The sequence below is a fragment of the Puntigrus tetrazona genome, chromosome 8 (genome assembly GCF_018831695.1).
Source record: "Puntigrus tetrazona isolate hp1 chromosome 8, ASM1883169v1, whole genome shotgun sequence".
NCBI lineage: Eukaryota > Metazoa > Chordata > Actinopteri > Cypriniformes > Cyprinidae > Puntigrus > Puntigrus tetrazona.
In genome coordinates, this window is record NC_056706.1 from 13971898 (window position 1) to 13996681 (window position 24784).

Here is a 24784-nt window from a genome sequence, read left to right on the forward strand (position 1 = left end):
TGCTTTTTTCTACTTAAAACCCCCCTCTGTGGTGTACTATTTAACTATTCACAAAAATACATTTGAAAACCATGCTTATGAATTTTAGGGAAAATAGCACTTTTCTAGCAATTAGAAGTGTATGCTTTTTATATTTATTTAAAGTGCAATAACCAATGATCCACCACTTTTTTTGTTTTAATCTGTTTAGCAAGCCTCTGAAACTAAATTGCATCAGAATATTTTCATGGCTGAAGCACAGAAATGAGTATTTATTTGTTTGTTTCTGCACCTAACATACAGCACCCAAGTGGTAGACAATGAGGTTGCAGTGAGCGCAAAATAGATATCACGACACAAAATGTGCTGTACCAAATGGCCGAAAGGCCCATTAAAGGGTTAATTATGTCATTAATCTTGTTTATGTGAAAATGATAATCATTTAATGACTCTGTCTTTGGCTCCTGCTCTGACCACCATCGCATCACAACATTTCAATACACACAAAAGAAAAAGATGGCGAGAAAGAAACGGAGAGAGAAAAATCGTGTTTCTCTGTGCAGGCACAAAGTGTACTCCAGATAGCTTTGAGGGCAGCTAAGAAAAACAACCATTTTGTTAAGAGAGGAGCGTTTTTTTGAGAGAGAGAACAGAATTGATTGAGAAGTGTAAAATGTTGCTCTTGGAAAAAAGAACTCTGTAGTGGCGCCAGATTGCGGGTTAACGTGTCGCATGCAAGTGCAGTGCAGCTTGTACCGCAGAGGCATTTGCAACTGTAATAATCAAGCAGAGCTAAAGCACTCCACTGTATTCGTCTGGCCCTTCCTCCGCCTGCTGTTTGTAAATTCTGCCATGGCAAGCAGTGGTCACATTTGCATGAAATTGACTTGTTTAAATAACCATAAAACATTCATGCAAAAAAACAGCAACGCTTCTGTTGTATCCGTACCATCACTCTCGCATTCGTCTTGGAAGTCCATTAAAAATATCACATTATTCCTTCTGTGGGTGCGTTGAGCGTGGCAGCAGTTGCAGATGATCTGAGGGATGAATATAAATCACTGAGGAATGGAGACGGACAGAGATGAAGAATTTAGTGGATTCATTCCACCGTCCGTTTTACCGCATCTCATTCCATAGCCGTTTCTGCCAACTTTCGACATCTTTCTAATGGCATTAGACCCATCTGTGTACCGCCCCCCCGCCAGCCATTTTCAGCCACAGAGGACGTTTTTGTGTGCTGTTGAAAGAAGGAACCGCCTTAAAACAGCTTCAAATTCAGTTTAAACGAGTATGGATGGAGATTATATTGAGTAGAGAATCGACTCCTGTCTTGTTGGAACTGTTAAATACATTTAAAGTGAATGGGCCTAGCATGGGAGGACCCATTTCTTTACTCTTTGTCTGTACATCTTGCTTGCGGTTATTGAAGGCCAGCCAGGTATTACCATGTGCAGCTGTGCCGATCGATCGACAATAAAAGCTCTAGCTGCTTGGGAAAAAAAAACACTCACTGTGGAGCATCAAAGTAGCTGGACCGTTTACTAATCCATGCTGCAGAAAGTTAGGAACTGAGCAGGAAGAGCCGACTGAATGGCATGTAAAGTGATCAGTCACAGTTTGAGCTTTTCATGTTGTTTAGAGAAAGGTCAATATGAGATTAAGTTACAATAATAGATAACACTTTAGTATAGGGAACAGTTCTTACTATTAACTAGCTGCTTATTTGCTAACATTTTGGCTGTTTATTATTACTTAACTAGGGTAACTGTTACTCACCTTGTACTCTTACCTGTTTTTTTTTTTTTTTCGAAACATGCACACATACAAAAAATGTCCTGCTTGCACTTGCCCATGTAAAGCATGGATATGCTTTAAAAAAAAACCTACAGCAGTAAATAGTCCTATAGTATAGGGTTTAGTGAGAAGCAAACCGAAATGTTACCATAAAAATATACATGCTGGATGATCTACTTAATCCAGTGTCTTGTTAAGCGATCTGAAGGTCATCGTTTTTTGTGCTGTGAATCATGACTATTTGCTATGTATGCATTTAAAATCTCTCAGCTGCCCTTTTGAAGAGCTGCGCAGCTTGCTGTTAAGCAAAGAGAACATCTTGGAAACTTAGAAAATGTGAAAGGTGGTATTTCAGAGGCATGTCGAGCATTTACAAAGCCTCGTCGTGTGTCCTCTTCACAGAAAAAAAGACAAATTCCTGTAGGCTGTATTCACCAAGGCAGTGATGAAGAAGACCCTGGTGAATTGCTTTTTTTTTTGTTTTGTTTTTTTTTGTTGTTTTTTTTTTTACTGTAGTGAAGTATTGCACCCTGTTTTTGTCTGACAGGAGAAAAGCAAAGTTTGCTCTGGCTGGAAAAAAAAATCACTATATAAAGAAGAGGAGAGAAGCGAAAGTCAAGGTCTGCAGATCTGATCTGAGTGTGACATTGAAGTCAAACAAAGGTATTTTGAGAGAGGGGACATGGATGTGTCAGCCTCTGACTGCTGAGAAGGCTCTCCAGGACGGATTTGAAGTCTAATTCGCCTCCCTGCACCAGAGCGGGGCGAGAGACTGGGGCATAGTGCTATTTCAAAACCCTGCACAGACCACTAGACAGGACTTAATGCTGAGATACTCATAAAGCATCATATATTTGGTCTCATTCATTAATTAAGTTGCGTACAGAAAAGCTTCTCAGACACAATTTTCACCCTCATTCTAATGTTGATAAATCCATCCGAGGACGCAGGTAGTTAGTATTACACGCCCAAGCCATACGCATGCAAGGACTTTCCGCTCGACACTGCTCTATAGCCATTTGTCATTCTGTGCCAACGTCTACTCGCGTTCTTGACTGAGATATTTGAGCAAGGCCAAGTCAAGAATGTCATTCTCAAAACCACCTGACACTTGCAGGCCCAGACCTGGGGTTTTTAAACATTTTGATGTGTAAAGTCATACCCTTCTCAAAATATTAATGGGACGGTTCACCCACATATGACAATTCTGTCATTACTTTCTCACCTGCCCTCATGTCGTCCCAAGACCTTTATTCATCTTTGGATCACAATTTAAGATATTTTTTCATGAGATGCAAAATATTTTTAACCCTGCATAGACAACAATGCCACATTCAAAGCCTAAAAAGGATTTAAGGATATTGTTAAAATAGTTCAAATCATCAGTGGTTCAGACGTTAATTTCATGAACATTCAACAATACTTGTAGCGTGCAAAGAAAAACAAAAATAACTACTTTATTTGACAAGTTTGTCTTTTCCGTGTATGCAGTTTGTTAGGAAAATACAAATAATTAAGCCTTTCGGCTAAAATAATTTCACTGTCATGAGGAATAAATCTGCAGATTGATTGATGAGTTATGATTTCTGTGTAAAGTAGTTTCAATTAATATTTTCTGCTCGAATTTGTGTGCGCATTTAGTGATGGAGAGCTGCTGGATGCGTGGTATATGAGAAAGCAGGATAAGATTTCCTTAAGCAGCATTCCTAGCTGTACACCTCTGTCAGTATACAATGCTGGTGTAATAATGCAGTATGATAGAACAGCTGTCAAACGCCTTAATTATAGCATTTTCTAAACGGCTAGAGGCAGCTATATATAAAGCTCTCATTTTCAATAATGAGGATAAACTTAGAACGAGTGTACATCATCAGATCTCATTAGCCTCTGACACGCTCTGTCCATCATTTCTCTGAGAATAAAGCAAATTCCTGTGCACCTGCCATCCGAATCGCATATTTTATGCTTTGAATGCTACATTTTCTCAAAAGTTTTGTCAAGAATCAAGGACAAACTTAATTAGAGGTGTAAAAAGTCACATTAGCAAAATTAGCTGTGCAATTATAACTTATTTGTTGCTTTGTGTTTGCCTATCAAGCATCTCTTTGAATGCTCAGAATCTGAGAATTGTTGGACAGATTCCATTCCATCTGTTGCTGTTATTGCCATACAGTGCATTGTTTTATAAGGTCAAGATGTAAAAATATATGTGCTCCCTGTGTCGTGAGCACTCATCTTTTTTCTTTCTTGTGTTTTCTTATCTGTATAAAAGTGAAGACAAGCTGTTCTTCCACGTTGTTTGATTGTCATGTATTTCATCATGGCTCCAAAAGCTGAGAGATCTGGTCTTGAGATAAATATTGTAATTACAAGAACTTTTTTTTTTCTTAATTATAACTTTGTATCTCATAATTTTTTACGTTACATTACGTTTCTCAGCATAATGTTTATGCAATTTTGACTTTTTTATGTTCACAATTTTGACCTTTATAATTAAGTACTGTCAACCAAATAATCGCAATTAATCACATCCAAAATAAAAGTTTTTGCTTAATATATAAGAGATTACTGTGTACATTTATTATGCATATTTAAATACAAACACATGCATGTATATGTTTAAGAGAAACGTTGTTTATTTATTAAATATATTTGTATAAAGACAGTTCTATTTATAGAAATATTTTTAAAATATATACTGTACGTATTATGTATAAATAATAATAATTAAAAAAAACATACACACTCATAGATTATACAAACAAAAACTTTTGTTTTGGATGCAACTAATCATTTGACAGCACTTATGATTATATATTATTACAAAAAGTATTTGTCTAGCTCTAATGCAGTAAATTGTACCGTGTTTGATGAGAGAGACCCATAATATGAAACCAAATGGACTAGTGCTGGATTTTATGTTTTTCACTTTTACTCAGGATGCAAAATTAGACTCTCATTATATCCAGTAGTTATTTGTGCTGTAATTACAGTTTTTGCTTTTGTATTGCTTTTGTACTTGTTGAAGGCCATTACTAAGAAGGTCTCCATAATGTACTGCTTTAACACTGTAGCACTGCAAGTACCTGTCAGGAAAAAAAAAAAAAAAAAAATTGAGAGGAAAAAAGAATCACACATCATATAAAACTGACAAAAAAAACGACAAGGCCAAGAAAGGGTCACTTGTGAAATAGAGGGAAAAAAAAACCCTTAGTTCTTTTCTTTCTCCTGCTTTATTCACTCTGCGTGACGTTTTCGTTGTTAGAAAGTGTGGCAAAGTCATGATGTCCTTTGATAAACACAGAGCAGAAGCATATAAAAATTGTGCAGTAGGAGACCTCTCCCTCCATGTGCAGTCGGCGTTTGGTTCTGGAGTTTTCCACACCGCATCCCCCTCAGCCAAAATGAAGGATAGGTGCGCAGTCAGATGCCGGTGGATGAGTGGGGGGGGGTTTGGAAGGATTTATCAGCTTGATTGTGGAGAGTGATGGAGAGGTTGCGCTGTGGCAATCTTTAACTGCACAATTACTCAAGCGGATTTGCCATCACTAGCCTTATCTTCAAACAAGCAGCTTTGATCGATCATCTTGCAGATAGAAATGAGAAAAAATAAATATTTCCCTCCGGCGGTCGGAGAAAGCGCCATTTGTAAATCGCTCCGCCACAGGTTAGCCGAGGTGATGGCGCACAGCTGCGGCACGAGATATCGACGCCCGCGTGCTCAAAATCGACATATACCACTTGTATGTAAATAAATAAAACCTCCTTGTGTAATGCTCTCCTTTGCCCTTTTTCCTCCGACTCCTGGCTTGAAAAGCAAGTGTCAAATGTAGTTTGCGGCGAATTTACATGGATCACACAAATTGGACATGATCTGGAAAAGAGAGCCGCTAAACCAGCAGAGGAGGATTTTGGCAGTAGGGCCGGTTTAGCAGGTTTGAGAAAGCTGTGTGATTTCATTTGACAAATTAGCTCTTTCCCACAACAAGAAACATTCCCAAGCCCTTGCTTCCCTCACGTACCCACTATCGATCTGAAACCTTTTAGGACCGTAATTAGTCTTGGATTAAAACTCGCCCTTGTGCAACTTAGCGGCCTACCTGTAACACGTCATACGATTTTCCCTAGATATTTACAATCATCATTACTCATTCGCTTTCATTAGTACTTTACAGTGAGAGTGCGGGTTTAAAATGAAACGATAATAAACGCACAGAATAGGCTAATAGAAAGCTAGCACTCTTTTTTGAAGATACTTTCGCCCACACCAGCCTGGCTCTCTTCTGTTTGTCGACCGTTGGAAGAGGACTTTGATTTTCATCCAGTTGAATAAAAGGATCGAGGTCAGTGTTTCATTGTAATAGCGAATTTCAGCACACCTCGCTAAACAGCCTGGAGGGCATCTGTTGATGGCAGCATGTGTTCGGCTGGGAGAAGTAATTTTGCTTGGCCAATTTTTGTTCTGCTTTGCTGTTAGAAATGGCCAGTGGAAGGTGGGATCGGTCTGATCTTGAGATGAATGATTAGACGGGGAAATGGTCCTTCCTGCTCATTCATCAGTTGATCATTATGTTCTCATCTAATCTAATTGGTCGAGCAGAGTTCCAAGAACACTGATATACAATCCAGCATCACTGAGTCATTTCACTTGTCTGTGTTAGTGTATTAGGGATTAATATTATTACATCCATATCATTCTTTTCATTCCACACAATGATTTATTTCTTAAATTAAACAAGTGATTTACTGAATTTGCCAAATAGTAGTATTTGTATATATATATATATATATATATATATATATATATATATATATATATATATATATATATATATATATATATATATATATAAATAAATATATAAAAATCATGACAAAAATAATTAGGATATTAAGTAAATATTATGTTCCATGACTGGTTTTGTAGTCCAGGGTCACAAATTAACAATTTAAAACGCTAATTTATTTCATGAGTTAAACTACTGAATTTAGAACTTAATACCAGCACTCTCATTATTATAATTTTTTTACCAATGTTTTAATATGGAAAGAATTGTTAGACTTGCAGAGATTGTTAAAGCACTCTTTCATGAATAAAGCAAATTAACTACTTAACTACTTAATGAATGAATTATTAAATAATTCTTTTAACTGGTTTGTTCAGAGCATTGATGTGGTTCTAGTGATTGACCTTATGAATGAGTCATTGAATCATTTTTTGAACCAACATGGTCATGCTTTAATTTAACGTCCAATACTCACTATTAACACATTATTAACTACAACCTTTGTCTCAATAAACTAACTTTCTGCGTATTAATAGTTAGAAGGTAGCTGTTAAGTATAGTTTTTGAGTAGGATTAGGATGTAGAATATGTCCGTGTAGAATAAATGTTTTTTAAGTACTAATGAACAGCCAATATGTTAATGATAGACAGGCTAATAAGCAACTAGTGAACAGTGAGAATTGGTGTCTGTACTAAAGTGTTACAATGTCTTTATGAGTGCGTCTTTGAATCATTCACATGCAGATAGTCACTTCAAATGGTACATTCCAATATTACCTTTTTAATATACATTTTTTGTATAAAAGCAATACCACCACAAGCATCTATGGATTAATCACGAGATTCATTGTATGTGTATGTGACATTATCTTTAATGTTGTGCAGCATTGTTAAAACAGGTCAAGGGCTTGTCTTAGTAGCACGAGTTCAATCAACAGTCTAGTCACTTCAAAGGCAAAACCCCTTCACATTCTAAGCAAAAGAACAGAAAAATAGAAAGCAGTGTCACCATGAAACTCTCTTTTTCTCCACAGGTCTCTCAGCAACTCTTTCTGCTTCACTCATTACATCCCATTTACTCCTGTCTTTCTCTCCTCTCTGCTTCTGATGTCTATTATTTCTCATTTTCCTTGTCTTAATATTTGCCTCCACTGAGAACAGATGGTTTTTTGTTCCAGATGAAAAGACAGGAGAGACTCATTCCTCGTTTTTCTACTGGCTTGATGCGAAGATCCGTCAGAGAAAACGTAGGACATGAATAACAGTACAAGAATAAGAGGGAGAATAGCAGAATTATGGCTAAGGATTTGAGTTTTACCTGTATCTTTCTGTAGTTGTCATGGTTATGGCTGAGTTATTGGCTATCATATTAAGGCCCGAAATATACACTACATGGGCCATAAGTATGTGGAGGTTTTTTATTTAACCAATTTGGCTATTTCAGCTACACTATTACTGACAGATTCATGTTTTCTTCAAAAAATTGTCAGCTTTATTAACTTTTTGCACACAAAATCAGCATATCAGAATGATTTCTACAGTATCATGTTTATATAAATATTTGAATTCTCAAATTTTTTTAATTATTTTAAATACTTTGTGGTGCTTTTTGTCACAAATAGAGGAAGGAAACTTGGACAAGATATTTTATTTCACATGTTTCATAATTTAAAGGAAGTCATGAGCTCTCCAAGAATACATGTTGCATAATTGAATGCTAAAGTTTCCCCTCTCGAACTGAGTGCTGTTGGACAAAAAAAAGGAATCCAAGCTGTCTGCTAAAATTTACTGTTTATTAAAGCACATCTTTATAAATGAATAACAGCGAACAAAATGACCCCCCAAAGGTCATTTAGTAATTTGCACTCTGCAGGCTCTTCACAAAAACAGTAATGTTAAGAATTATTCTGTAATTTGAATACTGCATGTTATTTTCTTCTCTTAAAACTTTTTATCTGCCTGTTTAATGAACCACTGAGGGCACCTCAAAATTACTCTTGTCTGCGCAGTGAGAACTCTGATTTTTATGTTCTTCCATGAGCAAATATCACGACGGATGTTTAAATTAATGAGCACAAGTAAAGGGAGGGACCGCCAGAGTCGGGAACGTTTAGACGTGAGCACAACGACATCAAGCAAGCAAGCCATTTGTTTTTGGTGCCTGTGAGAAACAGAGAAGTCAAAGTGATAAGGAGTTGTCTTTTTTTTCCCAACCTCTAGCCTTGGAATTGAATTAGCATTTCCATGGCAACCACAGCAGTCTCTTTCTCTCTGCCTCCCTCCCTTCTTCCCTTATTCTCTCATCCTTTTTCTCTCCAGTGCAAATTCCTTCAATTTCCCTCTCTCCTATTTGTTTAGACGCTCTTTTTTGTTCTACAAAGTGGCTTCTGATGCTTTAGAATTCTAACAGGACGAGCGGGTGAAGGGGAATGAGGGTGAACGGCGATTGGCTGTCCAGAATCGGGTTGCCATTTGTCAAAGCAGAGGGTGACATTCTTTATGATGTGGAAAAAGACACATTCCCTGTGACCACTATGTCTCCAACTCTGCCCCGAGGTCCTGTCATATAGTCCTTGACGTTTCATTATTGATAAAAGCAAAAGGCAAAAACAACATCTGCTTCCCTATACCGCAAAATTATTCATTATATCATGTTTTGTCATAAATCTGCACGCTGTCGGCCAAGTATAAGCCGTAGCTGCTGCACAATAGCCAAATGCATGTGGCAATCTGCTCTGATGTCTATTTTTAATTTTTTTTGGCGAGGATCCTTTTAGTGTTGCTGTTGAGTTAAATTATTTCTAGAAGAAAAAAGGTCTCACTCTCTCCCTTCCATCTCGCTGCTTCAGACAAGCATGTAAATCGGCTCTAGCTGCGAGTTTCATCAGAATATCGTGAAGGAACGATCTGCTCTTCATTTTAGCAATAATGTAAGAGGCTCTCACAGCTGCCCAAACCGCCGGGACGGGACAGATACGGACGATTATACTGGCTGAAATTCTGCCTGACGGCGTCGGGAATGAACAACGCTGACAGTTTTTCCATTCTTGATTACAACCCATCACCGAAGCTACTGTAGTCTCATTCCGTGTCAGTTTAACATAATGCACGAGGCTGTGCGCATAAATCCTCATAAATGTGTCCGGGCTTTGTTTTGCTGTCTGCTCTGATTGTGTTGTTGTTCTGCTGTTTGTCATGGTGGAGATTCCATTTTGGTAACAGTGGGACACCCATTTTCTCATCAATAATTCAGTCTTTTCCCATTAAAATCACGTTGTCTTTTTTTTTTTCTTTCTTTTCAGGGAAACTTGATACTATAAAGCCATGCGAGAACATGCGTTTTATGTTCTCAAATGCTTAAATTGTACTACCATAATGATTCCTGCTTTGCTTTCCAAGAAATACCCTCTGCTTCGTCTCGGCAGTTAACACAGATGTGTAATTTTTGCCTTAAGTGTTTTTCTTTCTATTCTCGATTGGCTGCACGCTGGCTTGGCTGACATGGACATCTTTAGGGAGCTCGGGGGAGGAAGGCAACCAGGGCCGAATAATGAAGAGAAAACATTAGAAACTCCAGAGACTTGTGTGTTTATTATTTTATATTATATATAGATATCTGTGTTTTTATTCTCCAGTCGTACTCTTCTTCTGCTGTGGATGTAAATCGGAGCACTGTAGTCTCTTTTTCATCGTAATTGCTACTTAATTAAATACTAGCACTCATGTGCCCGGGAGCCCTTAGCGGAAGCCTAGCTCGTACAAACGGCTCTCCAAGCATGGGCACTGGGAAGCTGCCAGTCGCCAAATTGGATCACAGGCTCTTTTTAAATTGGAATCGGTGTTGAAGTATCAGAGAGATTGGATTGCTGACAGTGAGCAGAATTAAGGCATTAAACATAGCATCTGTCCGGGTTCAAGATGGAGCACGGTGGACGGTGAGAGCACTGTCCCTGAAGTAGAAAGGGCTAAGTGGCATGTTTCCTCTTTGTTGTGTTCACGTGTAAGAACTGGCTTAGAGAAACAGAGCTATACTAAACACATCTGCAAGTTTGAAGAATGAAGACCAGTTCATTTCACTCCACTCATGCTACATAAGTAGAACGGAATTGGTGTGCAAATCTAAAAGCCATTCTTACGTAAATTGTCTCATTCAGTTTGATCTGCCAGTTCACCAAAGAATGCTTTCACAGATGATTTACATACAAATTTGTTCTGCTTGTGTTTTATGAATGAGGTCCAAGTCAAGACTTTAATTCCTTACAATATATAACAGCTGGTCACAATTACAATCATTATAACCCAGATCAGCGGCTTTCAGAGTATTACCAAAATTTATGTATTTTCAAATATTATAAAATACTTTTTTTTTCCTTAACTGAATCATTGGCTTTTGTGTTGTCATTGTATTAGACATATGCAAAACTATTATCTGGAGAATAATTTATTTAAAATAATATAATTAGGTTAAGTGTATAGTTGAAAATATAAAATTGATGTATTTTTACATTATTAATGTCGCATATTATACAATACAATTACTTTTTATGCAAAATTCACCATAATATTACAACCTACGCCGGATATGTCTTCTTATTACAACATGCCACCATTGTTTCATTCTTCTTTCTTCTCTTCATCCAAATAAAATGATAAAAATAGCCTTAGATAATAATGCAATCAACAGCACATAACAGCAGTGTAGGAATCCTCTTGAATCCATCAATCCATGACTCACAGAGTCTAAAACCAGCCAGATCCATCCCACACTCAAAAAAAAAATCCTGATTATTTCTGTCTTACATAATCATTAAGAACATCTTTCATGTTCACTTGATAGGTTAAGATATGTTGTGGGGTAAAGACTTGTCCCTGATCAGCCCTGGCGGTAGATTAAAGGAGCTTTAGGGGGATGATATGATGGTTGTGAGGGGTAATGTTGAATAGAGATTAAACAATGTGGACCTTTATCTTCTATTATACCATGTAGGACTTTTATAGTGCCTAGAAGGCCATCTATGGCCTTTTCCGAAGGTAATAGAAGCATTAAGCTTCTAATATCCAGTCTTACCAAATATCATTTAGTCATGTCCTATAAAGGAGGTTTAAATGATAAAATATCTGAAATTAAACGAGGGGACAATTCACCCACAAATGAATATTTCTGTCATTTACTCATGCAGTTTTTTTTTTTTTTTTTGTAGACGTTTTGTGAACCTCTAGTTTGGCTGCTAGAGAATTTTTCTCTATTGACAGTCTTTTCTACCTGACCAGGTACGTCTAATAGGGCCAATTTTACACAATGTTAATTTAAAGTATGGTTAAGGGACCATTTCGTTCAAAGGTACCATTCTATCTTTCTGTAGAATGTCCTATTTTTTGAAGAAAGACTTTGCTATGGCTTGTTAGTCTTTTGGTCGTTCAGCAGATATTGAGTGTTTGAACAAGGTTGTACGCGAAGGTGGCTTGTGCAAATATTCAGCTGTTCAGAGAGCTACTATCTGTGCCTGACAAAATGTTCAGTTTGTTTATGGTGTTAAAACTTGTTTTTAATGGTTGGAATCCAAGTGTCTGAATAGAGTTCTCTTTTTGTTATTCTGACAGCATCACTCACACGTTGCATGTCTTGTGCACTCTTCACATGGATTTAGTGGTTTGAGACAGTACTCTGTGTGTGTGTTATGATTACAGTCTACCGTGTCACTAGAGGTTTCAGAGTTTTTTTCTGAGGCTCAGATTAGTTGTCAGTCTGGAGCTATATAACCCTTCCCATCCTCCACTGGGAGTTAGCCCTGTCTGTGGTGTCCTTAGTCACTTCGTGATCACAAGCCGCGATCGAATAGCTCACGGGAGAGACAGAAAAGATCGTTAAAACTAGGACTGTAAGAGAAATGTGTAGAAAAACAGAAAAGACCATTGAGCACAGAGGATTCTGGGCACAGTTCTTTTTCAGAATGGAAAGAATTGTCTGCGATGCAGTGGTGCTTTTTTGTAGTTAATTACCTATGGCTCAGACAATTAATGCACGGCAATCAATGCCAATAGGAAGCAGACTCTGTTCACTGTACCTGAATCAGTGCCCTGAACGCTTTGCTGTTTGTAAAAAAGAAGACAAAGCAATCTAACTCATCGATCCGACTACAGGAGATGTGCCAAACCTACCTATAACAACTTTAAAGGGGTGGAACGGAAGGAAAAATCTAGTTTCAGCGTAGACAGTATTTTCCACACAGGTGTTTCTTGGAAGAAAAAAAAACCGTAGAATTGAGACTTTAAAACTGAACTATTGATGCATCTTTGACATTCTGGAGGTATATGGGTGAAAGAGCTGTAGCATGAACTGTAGTTCAAATCAATGCTGGAACAGGTGCAGCCAGTCAGAATGTCTTCTGAGGCACAGATTTTTGTGCTATAGTGGATTTTAAATGCAACTTCAAATAAATAATTTTTTGCCTCAGAATTAAATTAAAATCCAAATTGATAATTTATACTTGCATGACTTCATATCTTGCAATAATGTATTTATCTGTCTGTCTGTCTGTCTGTCTGTCTATCAGTTTGTTTATTCAATAAAACTACATGCAAATACAAGGGGGTTAAAATAACTTTTTTATATTTTTGATTATAAACAATTTGGCTTTTTTTCTGCATCCATGAGTCTTGAGTTTCAGCTTTTTGACTTGATATATGAAATGTGACATAGCAACATTTCATTTGCATCCTCTGACATGGCTTCTCATTTTCAACTTGTTATTTGTTACCATCTAGTATTGCTCTATCCTCGTTAGTTTATTCTCACCTAAGCTTATGTTACATATTTTTGAGTGAACTATTTATTTAATACATTGTCAGTTATTATTTTAAACTTACGCATTTTGTATATTGTTTATATTGTCTGTAAAAATGTATATTTCATTATGTGACTGTATTTCCTCTGGTTGACTTTCTATCATTATCTACCCGTGTTGCTTGAAAGTCATTTGAGTACCAAAGCCTCTTAGAATGAAAAAGCATGATGGACACTGGCTGCCAATTGTCATGTTCTTGTGAAATTGTCCTTGATTTTCAAATCCCAATTTTTCTCATTTTGTTTGCGTTTACTCTCAACTTCAGTGACCAGCGATGCCATTGCCTTCCCGAGGGCCATTTTTCTGTGCATGCATGAGTATGTGTTGAAGCGTGTGTTTGTGCGTGTACACGTGCTCGAGTGCCTGTGTAAAGAAGAGATTTGTGTATTACTTGGCTTACACATGGCCTTGAGTACACTTTATTCTGTGTGTGTGATTCCCAGTAGCATTCAGCAGGGTAGAATCATAAGATCATATCATTCTCTCCAAATAACTTTTTAGAAATCATTGTTCGCTCATAAATGCCTCTTTGTGATTCAAAAGGAAAGTCAGGAGAGATTGGGTCTGGCATAACCAACAATTCTAGTACCATTACTTTGGATATTTTTTTCTTCAGTGTTTTTAATGGCTTGTGCATAAGAACAATTAAAAACTATACCAAAATGACATCAAAGGTTTCCTGGACTTCTGGAAGCATAGCACCTGCCAGTCAGAACAGAACTGCCGGTTTGTGGGCGATCTGTAGGCTGCGCTTCAGGCTAGAAGAGCCTAAACAAAAAAACAAAAAAAAACAAACAAACAAACAAAAAAAAAAACAGTGCACAAAAACAGTAAAACTGGCAAATATTTGTGAGAGATGAGGATCATGTGATGTTTGGAGGTTATAAGGGGAAAAACAGACAGCTGCAGGAACAGTAGAGAAGAGCTGATGACAGTAGAAAGCCGATAGGTCAAGGTTCTAAGTATTTGGAGGGTTGTTGGAGTTCTCATTCAGCTCACCATAACCCGTTGACCTCTTTGGAAATCTTTGACGATGTCTCAGACTGTCTCTCTTTCCGCTGATGCAAATACTCAGGATTCTCTTTCTTTTGGTGCGACACACACACTCAACCCTCAGCAGAGTCACATCTGCACACATGCTCCTTGTGCGTCTCAAGAACACTATGATGTGTTGGAGGAGTGGGCTGAATGCTCAGCGGCATTGAGGTGCACAATAAGCTGCAGCTCATTCTCCAGAGAACATCGCATTCTGAGAAATAAAAAGAAAGAGAGAGAGAGAGCGCCAAAGTAGAAAATGAGAGCATCTCTGTCCTCACAACAACCCGGCCTCACAGTTACCCTGTTCCAGTGATCATAGTAATGTCTACAGTGAAGGTAATGGAAACATGGCTTGATAGTGCATGATCACAGCACTGCTGGGTTTATTAGAGAGTAAACAGGAAAACACTCACTTTCTCCAGAAGATGAAACAGAGTTTTGATAGTTGCTTTCAGCATGAAACGATGAGAGAGACACATCATTCCCAACCGCTTCCTTTTCTTTCATTCCTCAGCGGCCGACCATCTGTCGCGGACACACCATGGTGCAGTCGCTCTTTTTCGACTCCCTATCAGCATTTCTTTCTTCACCTTTCTCCTTTCCTTCTGCTCTTTCCAACGTTCCATCCTTTCTTGTCTGAATCCTTCTCTTTTTTCTGTCACATCCTCCTTTCAAGCGTTCTGCTTTCTGTGTTTGTCCTTCACACACATGCACGCACACAGACACTCTGGGTTTTTTTCGACACACACATTCACATCTTTCCAACTGAGTTTGGCTGCAGAGCTTCGCTCTCAGCTCACATGCACCTTTGTTATGGCAAATAAGCTCTCGGCCAGAAAACGGGAAAATGCGGAGTGATTATTTGCACTGGGTGTAAATAGCACCGGTCGCACAGCATGGCTATTTGCACCCTAGTAGCCTGCTAGAACCAGACAAAACCATGAAAAAATTCTATTTGGGTTTCTGAGAAGTGGCCTGGAGGGTGCAGGATGCATTGGTGCATTTTAGGCAGATAACCAGAGGTTCCAATGCAACTTGTGACTTGAGACTTTGTGTGTCTTTGGCCAAAAAAGCAAATAGCTCAAAACTTAAATAGAAAAATACAAAAACACTCTATAGAAAATAATAATGTAACCTACTATAATATGGCATATAAAACACTCTGTTATTGCACAAACAATAGTGCTGTTGTTCTCTATATTAGTGCTTGTCGTATACTATCAAGATATTGTTTTTATACAACAACAGTTTAATAAACAAGAGGTTAATATTGATAAGACATTGTATTGCTAGTTATTTTCCATTTTTTTTCTCTGTTGTATATCCGAGCCATACACCATATTGGATTTTCTTTTATGAATGGAATTATTCAGTGACTCGTAAAGAGTCTATCTGTCTATCTATCTGTCTATCTATCTATCTATCTGTCTATCTATCTATCTATCTATCTATCTATCTATCTATCTATCTATCTATCTATCTATCTATCTGTCTATCTATCTGTCTATCTATCTATCTATCTATCTATCTATCTATCTAATCATTAACTGTCGTGTGTATTACAAGACAAATGTAAAGATGTATTAATAGCTACTCTACAATGTACTGTAATCAGTTTCTGTTATGTGATTTGTGTATTTTAGTATGCTATATATATAACATTCTCTCCTCTACAAGGGAAAAAAGTGCAGAGCAATAGCTTCAGCTGCTTGCATTGAATAGCTCTCACCTTGCGGGGTTGAAACCCATGTGTGAGGGTAATGGACTAATAGACTTAGATCAGATGGTGCTTTGATGAGTGCTGTGGTGGACAGAGTGGTGATGTCACCTCCTGTTTTGTGTCGGCGACGGACATGCTGTAGAGGTTTCAGACGAATCAGCACTGAGCTGCAGGATGGCTTGCTGCCAGAGAGAAGACACAACTCCACATCCATATTTATGACAAAGATGTCCTTACACACACTCACACCTGCGCTTTTTGATTAAAACACACACACACAGACACACACAATGCTCTGCCCTTTCAATGTTTAAAATCAGTGAGCAAATATGTCCCTTGGAACCATTGCTCTGTTTGAAGAGAGGTTGCTTTTTTCTTGTATGAATTTAGCCCTCAGCCAAATCTGTTCAAAGCATCTCTTTTCTCTCTTCTTCTGCAAAGGTGCACTTCTCATAACCTCATTCTGGTTAAGTCAAAGTCTTTTGGCCCCATAAATTATCTTCCCACATTTACTCTTCCATAGCAGCTGCTGGAATTGAATACCTATAAGCAAAGTATAATGAAACATTGCATAACCTCAGAACATTTTGTTAGTATATTCCAAAAGTGTACGTACTGTATGTTTTCTCATAACTTCCCTGCATAACTTCTCATTCTGAATGAGAAGTTATGCAGTATTTATTATTATATTATTATTATTATTTTTATTTTTTTTCCCCAATACACAAAAGCATCATAAATGTGAGAAAAGATTATTTAGATTTTTTTTAAACTGATTACAGTATGTGAATCAACAGATTTTGTTAATGCTTTTGAATACAGATCTGCTATTTGTTTCTTATAGTCTTTATACATGTTGGCTACAAGTATTAGCATTGCTTTGGCCGTTCTCTATATCTCACTTTCTCGTATGCCGTTACTGGTCGATTATGTACAATGCCTACAATGTCATTACCTTAAACAAGCATAAAAGCAGAAGGAAACCAATGCTAGAACCCAGGTGTGTTAAGCAATTCAGACGTCTCAGCCATGACATATCTGGAAAAAATAATTAAATCTTATCACTTTATAAACTGAATGACTTGAATGAATTTCTTTTTTTTTTGTTTTCTGTTTTTTAATCATCTATTTGCCTTTAGTACTCCCTTTTAAATTAATCTGCAGTGCCCTCAATTAACATGAGGTTATAAAAAATGCAAGCATTGCAATTATAAATAAATAGAAAATGTATTTCAATATAGTTTTAGATGGAATATAGCATGTGTGGGATGTTTCAATATATCGCATGATTTTCCCACATTGTTGCCAACAGTAGCCTGCCATATGCTGCATCCATAAAATGATTAAATCTCTAAACTATATTAAACTTAACAATGCTGAAAATCACTTTTTCTATTATGTCACGTCTCAGAAAATGTGCAGGAAGTAATTTCATATAAAGACACAGTTTCTCTTAAACATAAAAATTTGAATGACCATTCGTGTAGTTAATTATCACGATATTTAAATATTACAAGTAAAATGACAACAAATTATATTTAAATTAGAATAGTTCTAGGTACAATCTACTTTAAAATCTTCTTAAAAAATACATTTGTACTTATATAGAGTTACTGCTTCTTTTTTGTCTTTTGTCCCAGTACTCTAATTTTCTGTCTAATTTCATAAGGAAAATTACCTCTCTTAAATCTATTTTTTACTGGCTGTACAGAATTATTTTTGCTTGGCTGGAATATGTGAAAGTCCATTGTTCTTATATTTACTGCATTTTGAAATAAACTCAAAACCTTTGAACTTTGTACATGTCTGAGTTTAAATTGACCTTTTTGGTTTTAGCTTTAGGTATATAAGATATTAGATTCAAGTAAAAATGACATTTTAACATTTATTTTAAAATACATTGTGTACCAAAACCTCTAAAATAATGATAATAAAAAGCTAGACTAAGCTGTGAATATCCGCTGACCTTAGAACTGCCCTTTAGTATGGCAATTTTGGAAAATTGATTTTTTTTTAAAAAATGTATTTATGCACTTTTTTGCTAGGAATTAAGACTCAACTTGAAAAGATCCTTTTATACATGACATTATCTGCTGTTAAAACTAATGCTAAAAAAATCTGAGAAAAATCATGACCTTAGTAAAATGACATCATGTCAACTGCCTAGATGGTAAATCCCAAAGGAGGTAGGATTTGCATAATTTCTTAACATAAAGATGTTAGAGACCAGATCTGTGGCATCTGGTGCTTTGCTTTAATTTAGAAATCCCAGTTTTCTTCCCTTTCTTTGTTTTATATCTCTCCTTCAATCACCGCAGAGGGGCTTTGTTCAGAGACCAGCCCTTAGAGGAGATAAGAGGAGGCAGGTAAGTACGGAGACTTCCAGGGGAAAGAGAGAGAGCGAGAGCTAAAGAAGATGAATGGAGTTAGATGAAAGGGAAGGAGGAGAGGGAGGATGGATGCCGAGGAGATTTCTAATGAGTCACAGGTTGATTCCGTCCATGTTAGCGTGTGAAGAATCGCTCGTGATGAATGACTCCTTCAGTGTTTCAATTAGAGTTGAAGCTTTGCAGATCCGGTCAGTCATATTGGAGAACACACAGCTCACAATAAATGAGTGAGAAACCTGTCTAAACCAGCCAGAGCTCGTTAGCAGGTCTGGTTTACTGGTTTAAGCCAAACGTCAGCTTGGTAAACCAGCCTACACCAGCTCAGGCTGTTATTTTCAGCAAGGCGAACACACAAGAACACTCTTTCAAAATAGGAACCCACTCGGTTTAACCGCAGGGATTTGGGAGTTCAGAGTAGTTTCCCTCAGCTCTTTTTTCAGTTCATCCCTCCTTGACTTTTTCTTTGGCTGTGGTTGCTTTTCTTATACCTATCTTTTAAGTGCGCAGCACCAGGTGTGCCTGCAGCACCGCATTGATTTGATCCTCTCGTATGCAGCCAGCTGGCGCTAACCTGCGCACGCGTCTTCATTACACAAACAGGCATACCGAAACAGATCCTGTCAATGCCGCGAAACCGTCCCTTCATCAAACACTTACATCCTGACATTTGGAGACTCTCCCACCTGGGACTGTTTGACTCGTTTTCCCTTACTGCGCAGCACATTTCTAAACAGCTCCCTCGGAGAGCTCTGGCAAACATCTGCCACGCAGGAAGCCTGCTAAGGTTGTAAGAGAGATGGATATTGGCATTTGGTTCTGTTTTCTTTGGGTGGAGAAATCTGGTTGAAAACATGGGATACAACCTGTTAAAACGATAAAAACAACAACTTAATTTACTGATCTACTGATATCTGACATGAAATACAAGTTTTACATTTCAGAATTGCCAAACAAATGTGCAGTATGTTATTTTTCTCTTCAAGGTAATAGCAGCGAAAAATGTAATAATATTTAATATAATAAAAGTGGCAGATATGTTGCTGAACTTATTAATCTTACGAAGTACAGCGAATATCCACACTAGTGATTGACAGCCACATATACACCTCAAAACATTAGATTGAACCACAACCCACGTTTCATACAGAGAAGGGCATAATTAAGTCTTAAGTACAAATATAATGTATCTACAGCAAGTCTGTAGTGCATAAACTTGTGTTTGTCATCATTACAGTATTATATGACAGCAAGTTTGTTAGTGAGCACCATTGAATCATTTGATCAACTGATTTGTTCATAGCATTTGAATCATGCTTTTATGACTGAGTCACTGAATTGTTCATTTAACCCATTTTTACTCAAAGCACTGATTCATTTAGGAAAGCAACAAGGGAATCACTAAACCCTTCATTAAACAGGGCTCAATTTTATCCATGCTGAACTATTATTGAACTCCGCGCGAAATTGACTTATTTTCCAAATGCAAATTATTTTTAACTAACATGCATGCATGTGTTTTATCCATTTATTAATTTGTGTAATTTTGCTCTGGTATTGTTTAATGAAAACATTATGAATCGTAATTCTTACAGTGCAATAACTTCTCTCTTGTGTGCTATGGCAGATTTCATAATTTAGTCACATTTATTTAAAATAAAATAAAATAGAATATAAATAAATCAGTACATATTTGGAGTAAAACCTCTCACAATAAGACCAAAAAAATCTATTTTGATTCCATTTTCTTTTTAAGTGTGTAACTTAAATACATGGCACAACATTAAACCATGAGAGAGATACCACTAACAAATTCTCAATCCCCTCCAAAATGGTTTCACGCTCTCTGGGTAATTAGATAACAATGTCCAGCACTTCTATCTCTAATTAAACAACTGATAAGTATCTAATTCCCAAAGAAGCAATTGAAAACATTACAATATGAGCTGAAGACAAATCTAAAGATACCTAATATCTGTTTGCTCTAAGCCAGCACTGTGCCCAATTCCTTCCTATGATAAGAATGAAACACCTTTTAGTGTCAAGGCTAAGCTAGAGAGAGGGAGGGAGGCAGGGAGGAAGGATGAGTTGCGGATCTTCCTCATAAAAATGACAGCAGCAAAAGCCTCCACTATAAAAAGAAAAGCCAGTGCTCTCCTGGGACAAATTTATCTGGAGTGCTCAACAGTGTTAGATTTTCAGGGGAGTGAAGGGCCTCTGTGTGTTTGTGTTTGTGTGTGTGTGTTCCTAAGTGGTAACGAGAAATGTTAAGGGCTCCTGAAATAGACCGGTGTGAGAGGCCACAAGCTATGTGCTAAACCAGATCTCTCAACATTTTTTTTCCATGTGTTTCTTTGTCTTCAGCTTTATCTCTACTGATTTTGCATGTATTTATAAATCCGAAAAGGTCTATTTATTCAGACTAGAAGTGAACAAATACACCCACAGGTATAAGCAAGGGAGGAGGTGAGCGTGTTGAGGGAAAAAGGAGTGCGAGCATGACAGCAGCAGCAGAGATTTACATTAGGTTTGGCTCATGTTGATCTGTCAGGAGTCAGTGGGCTTCTGCAGAAACACTTGCGGCACTGTCTCTCAGATGGGATTTGTGTGTTGCTCTCTCGACTTGCTAAGACTTGCACATCACTATGTTATTGGGAACTCAGGATTACGTGTGAAGTCCAGAAATAAAGATTTTGATTCAGTGATGTCCGATGCACATATGAATTATACAGTATGTTTTTTTTTATTTTTACTGAATCGGCTGATTGATTTGATTGAGTTGAACTTTAGTTATTAACTTTAATGTACTTATGAAAATCTGAAAAATTATTATATGTATTATTATATATATTTATGAAAATCTGAAAAATTATATATATATATATATATATATATATATATATATATATATATATATATAAGTCTATTTTCATGTATTTTCACAAAAGTAAACCATACTCACCCCAAATGTACAAAAACTTTATTTTATATAAAATTATATAAGAATATCATGCTATTCAAAAGTAAGCAAGTAGCCATGCATGGATAAAAAAAGTGCAAAATTCAGAACATCCTATTTTTTTAAGTTTCATATTTGATTAAAACAGTAGTTTTTAATTTAAAATACCCAGAATTCTCATTTTTATGCTTTCTACTTTAGCATATTTTAGATTTGTATTATTTTTATAATATATATATATATATATATATATATATATATATATATATATATATATATATATATATATATATATATAATTATAACCATTCTGTAATCAATATATTCATTTTGGCAATGAAACGGTTTCTTTGAAAAAAAAAACATTATAGTATTAATGTATTTAATGTAACTAAAATAAGTTACTTTTTTAAAAAAACAACAACTTTCAATTCCCTTTCAAATTGTATTAGAAATCGTACTCATATAAAATATTAAAAGTATTTGTTTTGATGTTTATGAGAGTAATGAATAAAGATTAATTGATTAGAGTTTCCAAGATTAATTAGTGTGTGTTGTTATTAAAAGGGAAACTTTAATGTTTGTGCATTCGTTGTATGTGCAGGGTACTTCAGGTAATGTGGGAGATATGTCAGAGACTTAAACACTATTTGTCTGCTTTGTATTTTTAATGAAATGGAAATGAACAGTGCGTAACTTATTTATAATAAACACAATCACAATTAGGTTGGGAAGAAACATACTGAACATGAATTACTTATGCTAAATTACACTAATTAACAGTAAACGTCCTAATTGAGTCAACTTCCAAAACATAGTGATAGAAAGCACTCTTTGAGTACGTTCTTTCTACTCGTAAAAAAAAAAAAATCTTTTTTTAACTAATCCAACATTAGCAATTTTCTGAAATAAATCAAGCTTGCTAATGCTGTGACTGAAAGAATAAAGTCAGTGCCCTTAAATAGAATATCACGGTGTAGTTTTAAAGCAGAATAAGTCTTTCTTTTAAATGTATTGCTACATTATTGCAGTGTTTTGAAAGTATCAGGGAATAATGCAGTCCCTGGTGTGAATTAGTGCCAATATGAATGCTTGTGTTTTTAAAGTTAGCTTAAGGTTTAATATTCAAGACATAACGGGCAACATCAAGACTTGATGGGATCATATGTAATCAAACAAATGGCTAAATCATAAGACTTCATTTGTAATGATTGATCAACGCTGCCTTTCGCTAACATAGTTAGCGAGACCTAAGAGGAATGTGGATCACTGACAGATCATAGCACTAATTCACAGAAGTGCTTTAATAAGTAAGGATTAGCCAGACTTTCCATTTTCAGTCAGTCCAATCCATAACGGGGGGCAGTGCAAAACGCTCTACCTCATTAAACAAGATCTTATTAACTGGAGCTCGGCTTATTCAGCTTAAAACTTCTGCATTTAATCAATTAAGTTGCATGCGTTAAGTTAATCATTATAATTCCACACATTTTGTGGGATCAAATGACAAGGTTTCATTATGGTGTATTTTTAGAATGATTGGCAGTTCCTTTTGTTTTGCGTTTGAGTTTAAATGGACTGTTTTGAAAGAGGCATGTTTTCAGATTCATAACTCATAACACTTTCTTTCTTTCTTACTAGTTGATGCACAGATCGCTTTTGCTCTTAAATGTTGCTAGCATTTTTGTAGAGGCTTTAAATCAAAAATGGAGATTTTATGATGCTGTTCGCTATTGGCACTGTAGTGTAGACTTCAAACTTTACAGGTGCGGGTGATCTGCATATCACACTGATTCTAATTTTTAGTTTTGCATGATATCATGAATTAATGTTTTTTTTTTATTTTACAGCAGATGTTAGAGCTGATCTGCACATCTGCATCATTACATCAGTGCTTGTGTTTATATCAGAACTCATGCTTGTCTCATCGTCACTCATGCTTACACAAGACGGTTTGTCAGTAATGTAGTGGATTGAAAAGCAGTGTGCTTCAATGGTGGGTTGAGTTAAAAAAAATAATGTACTACAGTTTCCGTAAACCTAAATGACAGTGCTAATCAAAACAAACGTAAGATAAAAGCCATTCTATATTTAGCTTGCTTATACTAGACTTTAATCTCGTTTGATGATCTGTTTTGATGGTGATTGGGTTTCATGAAAGCACTTTACATTACAAGTGCAGTACTGTATCAGGTGAGCTACCAAGCAAGTTTACTTTTAAATCACGTTCTATGGTAAAAGTGTTTTGAAGTCATAACATAGTATAATGCAAGGGATTGTGCAAAAGTAAGTCTTTGTTAATCAGTAATTTGCCCCTGTCAGCATCATTTATGTGAAAAGAAATTCAATTTGTCGGTGTGCTTAACTACCACTAGTGTTCATTTAAAAAAAAAAAGAATTGTATGTAGTTTCGAAGAAATGTACAGTAGGTAGAGGCACGTTTTCCAATGAACCTCGATTGTCCATTTCATCTCACAGTTTGCTTTTTCAGCACTATTGTTTGCGTCTTCCCTTCCTTTCGTTCTGCCCCTGGTTGACACTTTCATTTCTTTTTTTTTTCCTTTTTTGCAAGAGTTGGCAAAATTACACTGCTCCATGGCCCACTTCGACATACTGCATTTTACTTTCCCCAACTTCAGTTACGCTAAATAAAATGAGTCAAGTGAGATGAATGTTCATGTCTGACATCAGCTTTACTGCACATCCGGGAGCCACAAACTGAACAAGGGCAAAAAGGGCAAGGTTATTCGTGGGAGGGACTTTCATTTCTTTGGAAATAGATTTGTGCTTCATTATAAAATGGAGTTATGCTCTAGGCTGTGGAGTGTAACTATAGAAATCACTGCAGCAAGTCAATCAGAACAGTTGAGCATTAAAGCATTTATGCACCAAAAAAAGGAAGTAACCAATCAGCGCTCTTAAAGCTGCATCTGCGCTGATGAGCATCTGTTTATGCAAATCGTATAAGTGCTTATGAATGGAATGTTTATCAAATTAAATTTTCAAACTATGTATTTATACTGAAGGACGCTGGCTTTCTCGTATATTTTTCCATAAACACCCTAGCCTGTGTGATGGATTCCCAAATGTTTTTTGTCTGATGGTATTCAGATGAGAGTCTCTCAAAAAGGGCTCAATTGTTAATGAAGCTCTAAGTAGAGGGGAAATAATCATATTTGCGCAGTTGCAATTAAAGCCATTGGTAAAGATATATTGATCGCCACCACCTTTGGCTGCCAGCCTGTGATTATGCTCAGGAATTGAGCGATAAA

The 24784-nt window shown here is 36.5% G+C and overlaps 1 protein-coding gene across 4 annotated transcripts in view; it reads left to right on the forward strand.

Moving 5' to 3' along the window:
• Window positions 1–24784, forward strand: part of grid2 (glutamate receptor, ionotropic, delta 2) — a 313350-nt gene that overhangs the window by 147825 nt on the left and 140741 nt on the right. The gene's annotated exons all lie outside the window — the stretch shown is intronic.